The following is a 20,109-nucleotide window of genomic DNA, read 5'->3' as shown; positions in this document are numbered from 1 at the left end:
AAAATACTGGGGGGGTCATAGAATTTTCAGACCAAAAATAGGGGGTTATAATTTTTTAACACCCAAAATAGGGGGGGGGTTATAGAATTATTAAGGGCTGGTGACTTAAAATTTTCGCGCGCGCATTCTTTAACTTCGCATTCGAAATGTGCGTACAATCTATGCAAAATTTTTACATGCTCCGCGCGCCTTCTTTACACTTACAATAAAAATTTTACCGCGCTCCACACACTTTTTTCACTTTTAAGTTTTGACTCGCTCCGCGCCTTAGTTCCGGCAATGAATAATTTTTCTTGAGTCTGTGTAGTTGGAAGGGGGGGGGTCATAAAATTTTTCGACCCGCGATAGGGGGCGGGTCGTAAAAAATTTTGCCCGCGATAGGGGGTCATAAAAAATTGACTCCGGTCACCGACATATTTGGGACCCCCCTTCCGAAGAAAATGCCAGCCCCCTTATTAGGCCAGGGCAGCTACAAACTGAGTTGCTGTGTCAAGGAGCGACTGGATAAGAGACTAATATTTCAGAAGTCGCATAGTGCATACCAAATTCATTTTTCTTCTTTCAATTAGGGGCCATTGGCACTAGAGATGATGCTATTAAAAGGAGTTTTGTAATGACCCTATTTTGCCCTTACATAAATTCAATAATAACGCGCCAAAGTTACGTAACTTTGACAGTCCTGAAGTGGAATGAAAACGAAGCTCATTGTCTAAATTGTGAAACACACCAAACACCGTGATGATTGGGGCATCGAGATCAAGTGGAGCAATTCCAACACATTCTTTTTACCTTACTTCTAAGATCATGCCGAAACGGAAGGTAGATGATGTGAAACCGAATGATGGGGAGCTTGTTGATAAGCTTACCGATGTCGATGATAATAAGCTTAACAAAAACATGCCGTCACCGAAAAGGAGAAGGGTTAGTGGTAACTTATTTTGTCACGTACATTCGTCTTGTTGCCACAACTATGCAACTCTTGAATTGTGTATCTATTAAAATAACTATTATTTATAGTATAATGTTTTGTGCATGTCATTGCACATGTTGCATACATGTTGAGTGTACTGTATTCAAGGAAAATCTGAGGTGCATGTAACTTTTATTTTCTAAATCAACCCCTGAATATCCTGAGGACATGGAGGAGTGCAGCTCTAAGGGCTGTACAATTATGTGTACCCCTGGGGTGGTGTACTTTCAAAATGGTCTGGCAAACATCTCCTCCCCCCAGCCATGCCAAAATTTCTTTGCCCCCCCCTTACACAATAACATACCGGTATGCAAGATTTTGGGGAACCCAAATTAAAAACCTTAAATTGTCTTATCATAACAATGCAAGTGTTTTCCTACATCTTTTTAGGGCATAATATACATTGTGCCAAAAATCGCTTGTCTCCCCATTTGACCTGCCAAAATCGATTGACCCCTTTTGACCTGCCAAAAATCGATTGACCCCCTTTCAACTTGCCAAAAATGCTTTGCCCCCCCATTTTGACCTGCCAACAAATCTTTGCCCCCCCCAGCTATAAATTCACCAGACCGGTGACCAGACGATTATTAGAACAGTCCAGATGTTCCGTCACACCGAAGTTACTTAGTTTAATGCTATTATTTTATTCATCTGTAGTACTAGCTGTATCATGCGGGGGGGGGGGGGTATGTGTGGCTAATTTTGTTATTTAAAAAAACAATGACAAATTCACAATTTTTCAAGAAAATTTAGAAAAACAAAAAGTTCTGAGACTGAGACCAAGAATGAAAAACTGTGTTTTATGTGACAGTGTGTGTTTTATGTGGTCGGAAATCGTGCAAAATTCAGACCCTTTTAATATCAATTATCATTAAATTATGATACCAGTAACAGGTATGTCCGATTACATTTTGCAGGTGTCAAGACGGCTACAGAATGCCAAGTCTGAAGAAGAGGAAAAACCTGAAATTAAGAAAGAACCAGAGCCACAGCAACCAACAACAGATGAGGAATCTGACTCAGATAACTCGGTAAGATCTGATTTCAATTATTTAATACCATTGGTGGGCATTGCCAAGGTTTTCCATGTCGCGATATCGTGGTAGATTTTAGGCCATCAACAATTCACATATCATTATTCATTATTTGGCATCATTTCATTATTTGCCTATTTGTACAGGGTTATAACAATAAATACAACATTCCAAATGAATTACTGCAGCAAATCATCTACATTCATTTTGCTCATATTATGAAATCAAAATCTTTAAAATATATTACTATTATTGGAAGCGCATATAAAAAAAATGCTCCGAAAAGGGACGAGGGATTCCAAAATATCCATTATTTAGCACATGCTCTACGGGACTGCTGCAAAACACTGCTAACATATAACTGACAAGAAAACAATTTAAAAAAATTGAGATTTGAATGAAAATAATTAAAGTTTTGGCCAGTTTTGAAAAATGACGAGCGCTCCAAGAGGAAACTATGAATTCATTGCTGTTGACCTTTTAAGACCCGCAACTCGAACACTGTCCATGTTTGGCCTGATTTCCGTGCAATTTTCGACTCAACTAATGATTGAGATAATATTCAATGGATTTATGGAAGAAATTGGGTACGTCACAAGTACTTTATCATATAATTTAAAAAGATAAAATCTGGTAAATATGACCAATTTGAAATATTATTGCCGACTTTATTCAGCTTTTATTTGGGAGTTATTGAGCCTCGATTATCATGGGGTCATCGATGAAGCAGTGAAAATTATCGCATCTTGATCATTTATATACCGTATTCGTCCGAGTATAGTCCCACGCTCGAGTATAATCCCACCCCCATTTTCAAAAAATTTCAGAAATTGTACAAATTTTTTTTTTCGGTTTGGAATGTCCCTGGACCTAGACCTAGATGCTAGGATCATTCATGGTTGACCTAAAAATAAAAAAAATTAAGATATTTTGTATTTTTAATATGAAAATTGATAATTTGTATTCATGTCATACTCTATTAATGATTTCAAAATGCATTGAATTTGAATGCATTTTGAAATCATTAATAGAGTATGACATGTAAACAAAGTATCAATTTTCATATTAAAATACAAAATATCTTGAAATTTTTTTTGTTAATTTTTTTTTAGGTCAACCATGAATGATCCTAGCATCTAGGTCTAGGTCCAGGGACCGGAAAAAAATAAGTTGTTTTTTTTTTTTTTTTGTATAATCCCACCCCCCAATTGTGAAAAATGTTCACATAAAAAACGGGTGGGACTATACTCGGACCAATACGGTAATTTTATCATGATATGTTGCCAAGTGCGATATTGCACACCCTTAAATCAATTGATGTATTACCATAATTGTATCATTAGGAAAGTTTTAATTTGAAAAAGGTTATGTTCTTGGTAGCACATATTTTTCAAGCAGCTATGACAATAGATATGTTTTAAAGCTTGTTTTAAATAGATTTCAATTGTTGAATAATCGTAAGAAACTTTGAAAATTACGACTTAACTCTGAGTTCGTCATCGTGGATGATCACATATAATTTATATTTATATATAATGCATTTTTACTTTCTTGTATCAAAAGGGATATACCGTATTTCGTCAAATAGTCGCCCCCCCCCCCCAAATAAACGCCCCCACCACTTTTTTTCAACCAAGATGTTTAAAAAATGCCGATATTTCCATGCCATCTTGTGTAGTAAGCTTACCAAGTTTTTCGCTCCCCACATGGTCGATAATAGCGTCAATAATTGGCGAAAATCTGGATTGGAAACCCGGAAGTAAGCAGAAGTCAGTGTTTCTAGTTCATATTTCATCATTTTAGCGTTTTTTATCGTTCTAAAATTGACCTTGAATAAACACCCCCCCCTTGGGAAAATGTAACACCCCCGAAGGCGTTTATTTGACGAACGGTACTCAACATTCATAGATGGGGAGTGGGAGCTACAATGTAGGCCATTCAATCAAGGGTAAAAACTCTTATGATCATCTGATGATATCGGGCCATCCTCATTCAGAAGATGAATTTGTTTTTTGTTTGTTTACCTTAGATGGATGATGATGGCATCTCAACATATGAGAAAATGAGACTGAAGAACATTGAAGACAACGCCAAATTCTTTGCCTCGCTGGAAATTTTCAAGGTATGAAGCAGTACAAGTATTTACAGGCCTTGTCATCTAGATTTTAAAGGCGAGTGGTTAATCACTCGCTAGCATGATGCTAGGCGAGTTGTCAAATGTTCACAAGATTTATATCGCTTATTTGGATGTAGGCCTAATCAAGTAGAGCTTTGGTATTAAAACGGTAGTTGCGTATATAATTTTGACTTTCTCCGCTTGGTGGGGGGCACCGAATCGATTAAATGCTGAATTGACTGAATGGTTGACTTTGGGAGATTCGCAGCGAGTGATATTTAGTGTCAATGGTGAGTGAATAATCACTCACTAGAAATCGAGCGGAGATGAGCAAGAGCGATCACTAAGGCTTGTACAATGTAATTGGTAATAAATACTGTGTTTGACTTGGGAGGTCTGTTTATACAATGCTTGTCAAAAGTGTTGGGACACTTTCAATAGGGTTAGGCTTTTAAAAAAGCTATTGTCTCAAAGCGCCCACAGCCCCACACATTTGTTTTTCTTAAGGCGTCCATTTCAGCTGGAACTGCAAATTTATTTTTTTATTTCCTTCTTTTATTTTTTTTATAGTTTTTTATCGTAAATCAAGAAATATTTTGAAGACAATTTAATTGATTAGAATTAGGTATAAAGCAATTGATATCAATTGTAATTCACTTCTGTAAACGAAGTTGCTGTGTACTTTGAACACTAGCAAATGACATCTAAATTCAAAGTTTTAAAAGATCAGTTAAAAAAAATCTTAAAGCAAAGATAAAAAAAAAAAAAATGCATTTCACATTTATGTTTTTGAAACTGCCAAGCACTTTGAGACATTGCATTATTTGTTTAGCCTTACATGTATGATCTCCCATTCCTCGACCAATGAATCATGCACAACTTAGTAGCAATTTAAACATGGGTTGGTGGGGAAGGGGCAGGCATGGAGGGTAGGAAAGGGTATAGACTCCCACACAGTGTCGACTTCCTATTCGATAAATATAAATTTAATACTCCGTTGGTGAGCGACGGGCGACTGGTATTTCACCGAACGCAAGAAAAGGAGTTCTATCTGATTGGCTAGCAATCGATCGCTTAGGTCGCTTAGTAGTCAACTACAAACTCAAAACTGAGCATCGCTTTTCAATTCGATTGAAATCGATATTCTATTATTGCCGTAAATAAAGAGAGTGATAGTGTGTCAATAATGTACATTGTATTGCAGCTGGATTTTACATGCATTCTTTTATATAAATTTTTTCTCAAAGAGTTGAATATGATCAAAATTTTTACTCAGGATTTCAAATTTTTTACCCGCAAATTGCAGTTAAACATGTCCACAGCAAAATACCGGTCCTCACTAATTAGTGTATTTAATTTCCAGTTAGTGTATTTAAGATAAAACCTGACAACAAATAAAATTTTCTTGCAATAGAAATATCATATGGGATACTGATATGGTACTTGGTAGGCCGCAACCGCCACAACGTGGAGCTGCTACGCGTAGCGGACTTTTTGCTCCGTGGAGCCAAATTGACCAATCATGATCATGTTACAGTTTTTCATTACTCGGAGGTAAAACTGACTAATTATGTACGACTTACTCATTTCGTGAAGCTTATTTATTCATTAAGAATTTGCCAGTCGAAAGCGTCACGTGGTTGCAAGATATCCTCGGTCACGAAAGTTATGATTCAAAAAGTAGTTTATGAAAAGTACGAACTGACTTATTATTAAGATGGACATGCACTCATAAGAAACTCATACAGTATTGTACATAACTATATAGCTAGGCAGAGTGGTGGTAAAAACTATGCACACAGTTCTGCGATCTGCAGTGTATCGCCGGGAGCTAATTTGTATAACTTGCGCGGTGTGGCCTGCGGAATTCGACCTTCAGCAAACTGCAAACCAGTTCGGATTTACTTTATATACTAGTAGTAGGCCATACATACTGTAGTTACTGTCCGCTTTTCCTATACACAATACTCAGTGCGCTCACCATTGACGCGTGACCTCTACAAATAGTGTATGTTAGAAGTATAGGCCATTGCCTAGTTGACGCCACTACTGTGTAAAAAATAACCGCCAATATTTAAAGTATTCTCTGAAATTCTAGAAAATATAGTTTTGTAACATGTCCTAAATTTTAGCTAATTTAGGTGTTTGGAAATATTGGTACTTTTGTACCAAAAAATATGAAGAAATTATTTCTAAACCGTGTTAAGTCATTAAGCTTCTCATTTTCAAGAACGCTGGTTAACAATAAGCAGACTATTGTCTCATTTCGTAAACAAAAGCCCACAGTATTGTTACCTTATGCGTTAAACTTTATAATCGTTCACCCAACTGAAACTATAATACCAGCTCATTGCTCATTGCACAGGTAAAACAGACACAAGTGCAGTGTGTATTTAACCAGAGAAGATCTGATGTAACATAGTTGAGCCGTTTTCATTGAGTGTTATCTTGGTTTAATAGCTTTTAATAGGGTTTAAGTCCTTCAAGGTCGTGGTGAGTTCTACTGTAGACATGACTGCATCATGATTATTTTTAAGTCAACAACATTCAACAATATGATCACCGTGATAGTATGAGAGTATCAGTACCGTGGGTGTCAGTGATCCTGGCCTGACACAGTAGACAAACAAACAAACAAACACGCCACACACATGACACATGCATGCAAGGTAACATTGACTATACACTAAGGGGTGGTGCAATAATTATGTGTACCCCTGGGGTGAATTCTCAAAATGGTCTGCCAAAAAAACGCATGCCCCCCTTTGGCCATGCCAAAAATCTTTGCCCCCCCTTTCGACGTGCCAAAAACCTTTGCCCCCCTTTTGATATGCCAAAAATCTTTGCCCCCCCCCACACATGCAAGATTTTGGGGAACCCAATTTAAAACCTGATAATTGTCTTATCATATAATGCGAAGAGCGTAGCAGGAAATTTTGCATATTTGAATGTGTTCCTAACGCTTTCCTATGCCTTTTAGGGCGTAATGTAGAAACGGTACCCAAAATATCTGTGCCAAAATTGCTTGCCCCCCTTTCGACCTGCCAAAAATCGCTTGACCCCCTTTTGACCTGCCAAAAAATGCTTGCCCCCCCTTCTGGCCTGCCAAAAATCTTTGCCCCCCTATAATTCACCCCGGGGTACACATAATTATTGCACCACCCCTAATCAAACAATGGTATTGATCCTGTACAACTGGTCGTGGTTTATTTACAATCGATTCATTTAAAATCCCCATAGTAAACATTAATTTTGGCAAGAGTTTTCTCTCTCTGGAACGAGGATGCATCCACTGGCTCCGGGTAATGAAAAGATCTAACATGATTGGTCAATTTAGCTCCGCGAAGCGAAAAGTAAGCTACGCGTAGCAGCTCCACGTTGTGGCGGTTACGGCCAGCCATATATTGATCATGCGAAAATCGTAAAACATAGAATAGAAACAGGGTGGCAGGCGCTCAAAATCTCAAATTGTATGCTTAGCCTGAGTTGCACGGCCTATCTCGAATAAAATCACCATGCGTAGTTGTTGAAAAACGTGAGGATTCATCGTACTATCACGGCAATTTTTAACACGAAGATATAGGGATGATGACGGTGTGTCCCAGAGGTCTTAGGTTGGGCATAAGCCAAATCCTGATAGGGTAAGGGTTGAGAGTTATTAAGGTTGTTCTCTGTTCAGCTTATATTTGGTGAAAATTATTTGGATTTTGTTACTCCGCATGTCAATTAAGTCCCTAATTTACACATGTGTAGGTTCCCAAAAGGGAGCACCAATTAGCACCGAACTGCGCAAATAAAATTCTATATCAATACACCATGTTATGAGTCTCATTTATTTTCAGTAATTATATTGGGGAACAGTGTTTGGTTAGAATAGGTTTGGGTTATATATATTTTTTTATGTCGAGCATATCAGGCATTAGCAGCTGAAATCTAGGAGATAACGCTGAAGAAACTTCGACCAGGCACAAGTGACCTGGTGAACGAAGGTAGTCTCCGTGAGATAGCTGGTGGTCAGGAATTTTACAGGACAGTCAAGTGTAGATAACAATCGGGCTTATCACCCTGATCGGAACCGATTGTAACGAGGTCTTTGTCATGGGTCATCTGCCCCTACATTACCAGATGAGCCATGGGGAGAGGGAATAATTTTATTGTTGGTCCTGCAAGGGAATTGAACCGGGACCTCTTACACCAAAGCCAAAGACCTTAACCAGTGTGCCACGCTGCTCCATCGCTTTAGGATTAGGGTTATGATTTGGGGTAAGATAATGGTGAGTTTTAGGGCTCAGGACTAAGCCCAAATGTTGTATATTTACATTGCAGGCGAAGGAAGACTTGTCTATTGCCAGTGGAACAGCAGTAAAGAAAACCCCATCAAGAAGAGGTCTCAAAAGGTATTTCAAGGGTGGTCAACAAATTTTATAGTCCATATACCTTCCTCGAGACAGTAAAGTGAAATAACATTTTGAGGTTTTCTGGAACGCTGTTAATTTGTGCTAGAATCTGCTATGCGAGTTGGATTCCTTGCATCATTTTCTTTCTGAAAATGTATACCTTTGTATACGCCTCATTACATTTAATATATGGTCATTTTCACTGTAAAGGGTGTAACTTTGGATTTTCAACATTTTGATCCGTAGTGTTCTAATAAAGCCACAGAATTCCATGATTTTTGGCCACATAAGTCATCTAGTTAGCAGCTACATAATCAGCTTTGGGAGTTACTGCGTTCAGTTTTGCCATTTTGAAAAACTATAAAAAACAGTAACATTTTGTAAAACCCTGTGTTTTCTTCAGTTAGTTCATGGATAATTTTTCTTATCCTGAAAGTACAGTCATATGTTCAGTAAACACTGCCACATTAGATTTAATTGTGAACAGCCCTGTATTTTTGAGAACCGGACTTTTTCATTTTCCGTTAACAAACTTTGTGGGTGTAGCTTTGGTTCATAATTCTTGGTTATTTCTTCACTTCTTCTTGATTCATAACAGTTGTTATCTTAACTTGAAATGGGTAACAAAAATTAGTCGATTTGCAAGCTTTTAAAATTTTTATAAAATCTTGACTTCAAAGAGCCGTTTTTCCGTTAACTTTTTTGATGCCTCCGAAACAAACGGTTCAGCAAGCTTGTGCAAATATAAATAAAAGAGCTCATCCAATCTATTTATCAAAATGTAGCAAAGTAGATCCTCAAGTCACATGTTTTTAAATCATGGAGATATATATCACCGTTTGAAAATGGGACCCAATACAAACTTTCCGTTAACAATTGAAGCCTCCGAAACAAATGAAGCCTCCGAAACAACAATAAGATTAATTATCATCTATGCATATCTAAATTGGTGTGTTTCATACTGATATCTGCATTGTAATTATTACTTGATATGTGCAGAATGTCATAAATTAAATAAATTTTGACATTATGGTTAATGTTTGAAAAATATACTGATACCCAAAAAAGCCTGTTTCGGAGGCTTCATACACATCTAAAAATGTAAGTACCCCAATGCATCCAATCCTTTTAACTCTATTTAAATGATCAACATACAACACAAAAATGCTATTTAGCAACACCTAGTCACCCTTCATTGTCACTAGTTGTTCAAATTAAATGGCTTTATGTTCCGAGCCATGATAAAATGGTCTAATTTTCGGTCTCTAAGCCCATTTTGAGTGTGCGATTTCATATCTAATAATGCAAGACCCTAGAAAAGTTTTTGATTCTTTAATAATATTGAGTCCCAAAGATTAAGAATATCTAGTTTAAAGAAATCTACCACCTATCCCACATTGCATTTTCTCCCCTTGAAAATGGTTCATTTTGGTCAAAAAATGGTCTCGAGCGATATTGGGGGGCCCTGTCCGACTATGGGGGTCACAAAAAAGCTTCAAATGTGCCTGAATCTTGCCCTGGGCAACTAACGAATGCAACTACATCAAATATACACTAATATTGGTCTTTATTTAATCACCCTGGGCCTCTAAAAATGACATGTCAAACTTTGAGACTTTTCAGGGGGCCAAGTTTGGGCCCCCGTAAAATATAAACAAAAGCAATGACAGAGCTTGTTGTTTTTTCTTCATCATGTGTATCACCAGTTTTACCAATCCACCAAAAAAGAAGGTCATAGGCAGTAGATGTAAGCAGATATAACACATTCAAAGTGCCTTTGCATTTTCTTTAACATAGAAAAGCCCCATTTTTGGCCTTGACGGACGATCTTTGACGAGCCAGAAGTAGAAAACGCAAGTGAATTAGAATTTTTCCTTTCGGACTTATCTTAGTTAAACTTGAATGCACCTTTATACCAAATTTGAGCAAAATCTAAGAGGTATGGTGCCAAAATTATTGAACTTGGCTGGAATGACTCAAAACATGGTATAAAATTTAACTTATATCTGTTGACTTACTTTGGAATGGGATTTCACATGTATTCCAGCTTTCATGTCATAATTTTCGGAGGTTATGTAAAATACATTTTTTCTTAGATTTTAACCAAAATGTTATGGAAATGTCAAATTTTTTATTAGAAATCAAAAGATTTAAGCCTTGAAACATTATTTTACTGGAATTTAAGTTGCTTCTATGCATGATTTCAGTAAACAGAAACATATTTAAGTGGTTTGAAATTTTGACCCTAAAAATCAAAAGTTACACCCTTTACTGTGAAAATGACCATATCTGAATTACTGATTCAAGGAAGGTATACAGACTATCGCCCAAATTGTGTTTGTACTCATTTTAATGTATTTTTCATGCTGATTCCAAATAATATTCCAAAAAATTTTCAATTCTCAAATTTTTGAATGAAAGAAAAATATGAAACTTGTTGTCTGCAATCAACACTTGCATGGAGAGAGTCAGGGGCATAGCCAGCTTTTATTTATTAACCATATTTAAACAGGGTAACCTACTCAACAAATATTACAATGTTGATTTTCAGTAGGGCCCTGAGACAAACATATAAAAGCATTAAATACACGTAGATTATACATTATTAAAAACCATAAAAAATTGAGCTTACATAAATATTACACAGCATTAAAATACCTTATATAAATATTATACAGCATGAAAACCAAGTTTTTGTAATTAAAAATAATTCAAAAGCTACACTAAGTATTTAAAACATATGACATGTATGAGCTGCAGAATTAGTTGTGCTACAATTTCAGGTCTTCTTTAAGTTTCTTTTTGAATTGCATTAGTGAGTTGACTTGACGAATATCTTTCGAAATAACATTCCATAATACGCTACCTTTGTATTGGAAAGAGCTTTTACCATAATTTGTATTGCACTTTGGAACATATAGATCGCCATTTACACTACCTCTAGTGTTAACAGAATGAATGATATTAACTGGACGAAACAGATCATTGAGGTAGGAGGGTGCAATTTCATTTTTAACTTTAAACATCATACATCCAGTTAAGAAAATAATATGGTCTCTTATATTCATGAAGCCTAAAGTACGTAACATGTCGTTTATATGAGTTCTGTATGGTACACTTAGTATAATTCGCATTGCCGTGTTTTGGAGTTTTTGAAGCTTATTTAAGTTTATTACACTGCAGCTACTCCAAATAGTAATTGCATAATCAAAATGTGGTAAAACCATAGTGTTGTATATAGTAATCAGTGAACTTCTCGGGACAAACGGCTTAACTCTTCTCATGACTGCAAGACTTGTACACACTTTTACGACAAATATTGTTGATCTGCTCTTTCCATTTCAAGTTAACATCAATTTGAACACCAAGATATTTAAAACATGTGACATTTTCAATCTCAACATTATTCATATACACTTTAACATGATTAATTTTACTAGTTTTAACAGGTGTACCAAGTAACATAACTTTTGTTTTCTTCACATTTGCTTTCATAAGATTATTATCAAACCATTTACAGAGTGTATTAAGATCTTCATTTAGGTTATTCTCTATTTCCTTAACATCTTTACTACAAACATAAATCAAGGTATCGCCGGCATACATGTCAACAACTGAATGTTTTAGATCATTTGGCATGTCGTTAATAAATAAAAGAAATAAAAGTGGCCCAAGTATAGAGCCTTGTGGAACTCCTGATGATATAACATGGGGCACAGAAATGGAATTATTAATAGAGACATATTGGGTGCGTTTGGTGAGATATGTTTCAAACCATTTTCTTTCATTATCTTTAACACCCAATGCGTGCATCTTTTGAATAAGCAGTTTATGATTTACCATGTCAAAGGCTTTACTTAAATCTACAAAGACTGCTCCAACATAATTACCATTATCTATATCTGTACTTTATTTATCAATCGTTTTAAGGAGAGCTGTACAGGTGGAGTGTTGTTTACGAAAACCAGATTGACCTTTGTACAAAATATTGTTATCGGTGACATAATTATATAACTGACTATGTACAATCTTTTCCAGTAGCTTAGAGCACACAGGTAAGATAGAAATGGGCCTGTAGTTGGAAAACTCATCTTGATTACTACCTTTATAAATGGGAATGACACGAGCTATCTTTAAATCATCTGGGAAGCAACCTTGTTTAAGAGACATATTGAATATCTTACAAAGGATAGGAACAACAGCTTCTTTACCATATTTGAGAAGTTTTACACATATGTCGTCTAATCCACTAGCTTTCTTTGGCGAGAGAGAATTGAGTTCGTCCATAACTTCCGCATTTGTGATCTCAATAAATTTAAACTTAGTGTCAACACCATACCTTCGAACATTATTTGAGTTGTTATTATTTACATCACAAGAATTTGACATACCAATGTTCGTGAAATGTTCATTAAAATCGTTAGCTAAGTTAAGATCTCCCTTAGATGTTGACGGAAGAGTGCATGTGGCAGCACTACCTTTCTTACTTGGAAGCAATTCTTTAAGTGTTTTCCACATTTTCTTTGTATCTCCAGCAGAGCTATTGATTTCATTGGTGAAATAGTCTCTCTTTGCATCTTTCATCATCTTATTTACTTGATTTCTGAGAATTTTATATTCATCCCAATGTTTATTTCCAGCAGCACCATTAATTGCTTTTTTGTGATGATAATCCCTGTCATGCATTTTCGTAAAAATATCATCACGGTTTTCTAACCAAGGACAAATGTTGTCCTTAAATCTGATAGTTTTAATAGGAACATGGCTGTCACAAACCTTGGTAAACTTACTTACAAATGAGTCCCATGCTTCATTCACAGGCAGAGTGTCATCAACAGACCAATTAACGTCATTTAAATCATTCACAAAACCGGGAAGCAAGCTGTTAATGGATAGTGTGTTTGCTACAAAGGGGATGGCAGGCTTGGGGACTTGTATTTCAAGTTGTGTATATTCAAAATTCAGCTTAAAAACTTCAAAGTGTAACAATACCATTTAATTCAAAAATCATTTTGGTGTTTTTTATTTTTATCAGAGAACCGACACCCAAAGAAGTGTTACCAAGGAGACCGAGGTCACTTCGTATTCAGCGCATCGATCCCGGGGGCTCACCACTTCCACCATTACCAGAAGTAGTTCAGCCTGAGAGAAAATATGTAAGAAGAACCGATATACCAGTTTGCCGCTTTAGTTTTCCGCTGTTTGTTTCTGGTTATGTTTTTCTTGGTCTTAGATGTAATTCTCCCTGTTTTCCTTGAGTCTTTTCAAAATTAAGTAACAGATCCAGTAAATCATTTTAGATCCAACTTCTGTCAGTGAAAAATATATCCAGCCCCTTTTTACGGTTAATAAAAACATGGTGGATGCTCACAGTGCAATCATCTTGTCTTGATGTTATGTGATCAAAATATTTGGTTTTTGCAATTCTGAGAAATACTGGCATGGGGCTATTCCAGTTAAAATCCATACATCCCCTATAGAAAACATGACCCTATTCATAGACTGTGAAGACTTGACAGTCATGTGTATTGTAATTCTTATAAGTTTCACATTAAAGGAGGATTTTGTGATCCTAGCATCCTCTTTTTATGATTATTTTTCAGTAGATATCCGCGAAAAAAGCTTATTCCCAAAATTTCAGTTGATTCCGATTTTGCGTTTGTGAGTTTGCATGATTTAGTGTATTACTCTGCTCCATAGGCCACTGTTGTAATTTCGTTCTGGTATACCAGAACAAAATTTGGCGATATTTTTGCTAAACAAATTAATCTGCAAGAAATTTTTGGTTCATAAACATTATGTAGCCAGAGTAAAGTGGAGGGATGAGGCTGTGGATCACGAAATGTGGATCACGAAGTTTTAATCAATTATTATAAAACAATTATAGTTTGCCATGGTAAAAACATATATTCACCATTGCAATTTATCCCACAATATCTGTAACTCTGACATAGATATTGAATGAGTTTAACTTGCATTATCTAAGCCCTGGTCTCAACGTCATGCATGCAGGGAGACTCAGGGCACAACATTCCATTGGTTTGCGACTGATTAATGCAAAGTTTTTAATGCAATTGAGTGGACGAGAGTTGAGTTATTGACCTTTTTTTATGGTAAATCGATTCAGTGGCAGGTTTGAAGACTATCTTGTCTTTGTGTTCAGGCGAGACGATCATAGCTTCAAAGGATATGCGACAGATGACCGCCCATGTCTTCATAGTCTATGCCTAAATCTTCTGTACAAGTGGGTGTAGATTTCAAATGGAATTACAGTCAGTTACCCACTCAGGTAACCTCATTTGAAATTCACACTTCCTGTGTGGAAGATCACAAATATATTTTCCATTATGGGTGTTAGGATTTCAACTGGAATAACCCATTGTTGATAATGTCAATGAAACACTATTGTTTTTTGGTTGTTTTTATATAATTTAGAGGCAGCCCTCTGAGGCCATTGAAATGGTCTCTATGAACGTACCGGAGGAGAGTAGGGAGAAATACTCAACAGCTTTTGTCAAAACAATGAGAGACTTAGCAAAATCTCCCAAACCATCAGTGCCAAAATCTTCTGATCTACAAACATTCTGCAAAGCTTTTCACAAGATGAGGCTTGCACCTGAGAGGGTTGCCAAGGTAACCAAGGATCGCATCTTCTCTGTCGCCATACATCCATCCAAGAGGAAGGTTTTGGCTTGTGCTGGAGACAAATGGGGAAAGATTGGAATGTGGGATGTGGTAAGTATTGATTAATTGATTGATTGGATAGGTAATTGATTGATTGGTTGGTTAAATGATTGATGCTTGGTTGCATGCTTCATTGAATGGTTGATTGATTGATTTAAATGATTGATTTAAAATGATTGACAGATAGACAATGATAGATTGATAAATCACTTGATTATTGATTTCACAAAATTGCATATATGTGACCTGATACCACGAAATGAGCATTAAGTTGCCAGTTGGTAGACTCAAGACACCCTGGCTGACGACTGAGTTGATGTTCTTTGTTTGCCATGCACCTGTACAAACCATTAGTATGTCCTTCGAGAGTGGCCCATTGGGTCCCCATTCACTAAGGACATACAGACATACTAGTGGCTTGAGCTAGGGCATGTAAAAACAACCAACTTGGGACTTAACACTTGTTTCGTGGTAGCAGGTCACATAATATCTTGAGTTGAGAAATATTTTTAATGCATGATTATTATAATTGCATCATATTATACACTGAGTTATGGGATGAATCTTGTGACATAATGTGACAATTATTGTTGTTCAAAAATAGTGCTTATAATTCAAAGTGTTTGGAGTCGGAATTTGAAGGTTTGACGAACAGGATTTCCAAACTTTTGCCAGAAGACGAGGACTTACACTGAGAGTTTCAGTTGTTATAAAAAATAAAGCTAAGAGCTGCACATACCTAATTAAAATAAAGCCTGTTTACAAATAAGGCGAGAATTGGAATATTTCAGAACTCCCTTGCTTGCTTCATTCATGTTTTTAACCCATGAGAACTCCTGCTGATTGGCCAAAAGCAAGTTGTCATAATATAAATTGGACCAATCAGCAACATTGTTAGAATAATTTCTCCACGCAAAAAAAAAATGGGGTGAATTATTTGCAAAGCTCCATTCTGATTGGTGATTAAAGGAAAGATATTATGTAATTGACCAATCAGAGGCAATATGTTAGATCGGCAGGTAGTGCTCAAGATAAGTGTTGGTTGGTTTGTGTGACAAACAAATAGTCTCACAGCGTCATCATCCCTATATCTTTGTATCAAAAATTGCTGTGATAGTACGGCGAATCCTCTCGTTTTTCAATAGCTACACATAGCGATTTTGTTCGAGATAGGCCGAGCGACTCAGGCTAAGCATAGTACGACTATCATGTGAGACACGACCAAGTTCTATTCTACAAATTGTAATGATTTGCGCATGCTCTAGTATCCCATATGGTGTTGCTATTACAAGGAAATTCGGCTCTGGATACATTTTTACAGCATTTTTGGCGTAACGATTTTTAAATCGCAAGTTAAAATTGTGATATATTTAATTTTGAGAATTACAATTATATAAAAAAAAAAAAAAAGCCCATTCACCTAAAATCCAGGTGCTTGTATTGAATATTCGATCACACATGTAAACTTTCTTTATCTATGTCAACAATAGAATATTGATTTCACCAACAGAGTATGGAGCTATGAAAAAAATATTTATAATACAGGGTGTTGACACTGTGAGTCTTTTACTTTGTAGGTCATACAGTTTAGCAGGTTACAGTTCTCTACTAATTCTTGTTGTTGTTGCAGGAAGCACAAGGTCACAGTGAAGATGGTGTACATTTATTTGAGCCTCACACCAGACCAGTTAACGTCTTACAATTTGCACGGATAACCTCAATAAGATATACTCAGCAAGCTATGATGGCACTGTTAGATCTTGCGGAGACTTTGAGACGGGAGTTTTGATGAGGTAAGTTTCCAGTGCTATGATAATCATTCCATTAAGTTGATGGAAATGATCTTGTATCTCAGTTTCAAAATTGCCGCCTGTGGCCCCCATGGACCAGATCGTGTCACACATTATGTTCTTTTGATGATTCAACAAGTATCTTCCACTGAGGGAGAGTGAGTTTAAAATTGAAACTTCCACAGGGGGAGTATGAATTTCAAATCGAATGAACACATTAGGCAGCACTTTGAATTTTATACACCCTCTGAGAAAGATTCAACCTGAATCTTCCATGCAGAAAGAGGATGAGTTTCAAATTGAACTGCTTATGTGTTCTTTCTATTTGAAATTCATACTCCCCTGTGGAAGATATTTCTTCAATCTTCCACAGGGGTAGTGTGGATTTTAAGTGGAATAGCCCATTGCCAGACACCAATGCACTGGAGTCTAACACCCAGGTCCGTAGCCGGGATTTATTTTTTCGAAATTGTGACCTTTTTGGACTGGGGCGGATTTGGACATTTTTGGACAAAAAAGGCATAAAAAACCTCTATTTTTTCGCTCACTACACTCGTAAATGAGATTTTTTGGGTCAAGAAAGGGGACTTTTTGGGCCTTTAGCATTTGGGGGGGCTGCACCCTCCTAGCTACAGGCCTGCTAACACCGTTTCTCCTCTCTTTGCAGGTGTATGCTACTCCAGATGACGACGATATCTGGATAACTGGTTTTGATTTCCTCACACCAGATGGGTCACAGCTCCTGGTCTCACAGAATAATAGACTGGGTTTTCTTGCTGTGGTTGATACCAGGAAAAGGTAAGGAAACATGAGAACACTTCTTCCTTTGACGGGGGAACAGGGTCTTAGGCAGGATTTGAAAGTTTGTGTGTGTAAATTCAAGAACTTGGGTGTGTATATTTAAGATTTGTGTACAAGTTAATATAGGCTGTGTAGGCAAAAACTGGGTGTGCAAATTTGGGTGTGTAAAACACTCCCTACACAGCTGCCTGCCTAAGCCCTATAGGATGAATAAAGTAACAATTAGCTGAATGACTGAATGTATGTGCATGATATGGGCAATTGCCATCAAATCAAACAATGTAAAACAAGGTAAAACATGTATTCTCACACTATACCAGCAACTGCAGATAGCAGTCTAACAACAGTGGACCATCTAACCATGTTCATGTACTAGACAATAACTTAACATTTTCTATGTTATTAATATTTAAAAAAAGTATCATTGAGATTAACAACTAAGTCAGTGTGGCAAATATATTCATTTATCTTCTGTGGTCTTTTTCAGGTCCAATCCTAAGCAGGTCTTTGAAGTTCATGACAGGAATGTGAAGACAGTATCGTCCACCCTGTGAAGAAACATTACTTTGTTACAGCAAGTAGTGATAGGTATGTAGAATTATCTGTGGTCCACCCTGTGAAGACACATTACTTTGTTACAGCAAGTAGTGATAGGTATGTAGAATTATCTGTGGTCCACCCTGTGAAGAAACATTACTTTGTTACAGCAAGTAGTGATAGGTATGTAGAATTATCTGTGGTCCACCCTGTGAAGAAACATTACTTTGTTACAGCAAGTAGTGATAGGTATGTAGAATTATCTGTGGTCCACCCTGTGAAGAAACATTACTTTGTTACAGCAAGTAGTGATAGGTATATAGAATTATCTGTGGTCCACCCTGTGAAGAAACATTACTTTGTTACAGCAAGTAGTGATAGGTATGTAGAATTATCTGTGGTCCACCCTGTGAAGAAACATTACTTTGTTACAGCAAGTAGTGATAGGTATGTAGAATTATCTGTGGTCCACCCTGTGAAGAAACATTACTTTGTTACAGCAAGTAGTGATAGGTATGTAGAATTATCTGTGGTCCACCCTGTGAAGAAACATTACTTTGTTACAGCAAGTAGTGATAGGTATATAGAATTATCTGTGGTCCACCCTGTGAAGAAACATTACTTTGTTACAGCAAGTAGTGATAGGTATGTAGAATTATCTGTGGTCCACCCTGTGAAGAAACATTACTTTGTTACAGCAAGTAGTGATAGGTATGTAGAATTATCTGTATGTCTGTCTGTTACATTTACAACAGGCCAGTCGTGTCCTTTGAGAGAAATATATAACTTTTCTTCTTCAAATTATGACTCAACACTCCAGGTGAAGAAAGGCAAGTCAGGTAGAGCTCTTTTTGAAATTCCCTTACACAGGAAGGTGTGCACCATCCTGCAGCTTTCCTGCGCTAGCCTTCTTTTGTTAAAATCCTGTGTGATTATAACACTGCAATTAGCCACTTAAATTAGGAGCGCTTTCCTGGGTTGTGCGATGAGCCGTAGTCAAGAGTAAATCTTCCCATTCGTCATGGACCACTACAAAAGGCAGGGTGTATCACTGATGCATATAATCCATCCGTTTTATGACCGAGCTTTCCTGAGGCGCGCGCTTAGCGAGGGGAATCCTGCCTTCTTTCTGTGTGAAAACGTGGTAGGGTGTGTGTGCAATGCTCTGATGTCTGGAAATGTCATAAAAAGATCATGAAATATGATAAGATTTCTTTGCCCAACTACTGCACAAAAAGTAATTGCACAGACTTACAGTTAATAAATAATTTGATCAGAAAATGAATATTTCAAACTCGCTAACCTTAATTTCATTCCATTTTTCCTGTCATTAGAACTGTTGCATTATGGGATATGCGTAACATGAAGGAGAATGGCAGGAGCAAACCAATCGTCAGTCTTCCTCACTTCAAAGTCGTCTCGTCAGCTTATTTCTCGCCAATCACAGGAAGCAAAATACTCACAACATCAGGTGATGACAAGATAAGGTCAGTGCATAATTATTGATTACATCATGGGCTGTGGGAGGGGACCCATGCATCAGTGAAGAAGCGTCATAGGGGCACGGGGGGGAGGCATGCCTCCAATCGATTACAAAATTTATAAAATCCCATAGGAAAAGTGCCAAAAAACTGCTTGTGCCATCCAACCCCCCCCCATCAGACCCGCTGCCCCCAATCATGGTCGCTGCACCCCCCTAATATGATGACCCACACTACGTCACTGCCATGCATGAAGATTATTGGTGCTAGATAAGACACAAAATTTGTGATGTAGCTCA

At 37.0% G+C, this 20,109-nt stretch overlaps 1 pseudogene; it reads left to right on the top strand.

Moving 5' to 3' along the window:
* Positions 1-466: 466 nt before the first annotated feature.
* LOC140139873 (WD repeat-containing protein 76-like) overlaps positions 467-20,109 on the top strand; it is a 30,584-nt pseudogene continuing 10,941 nt past the window's right edge.

The sequence above is a fragment of the Amphiura filiformis genome, chromosome 18 (genome assembly GCF_039555335.1).
Source record: "Amphiura filiformis chromosome 18, Afil_fr2py, whole genome shotgun sequence".
Taxonomy (NCBI): Eukaryota; Metazoa; Echinodermata; class Ophiuroidea; order Amphilepidida; family Amphiuridae; genus Amphiura; species Amphiura filiformis.
The sequence above is the reverse complement of the archived record's forward strand: the minus strand, read 5'-3'. Positions and strand labels throughout refer to the sequence as shown.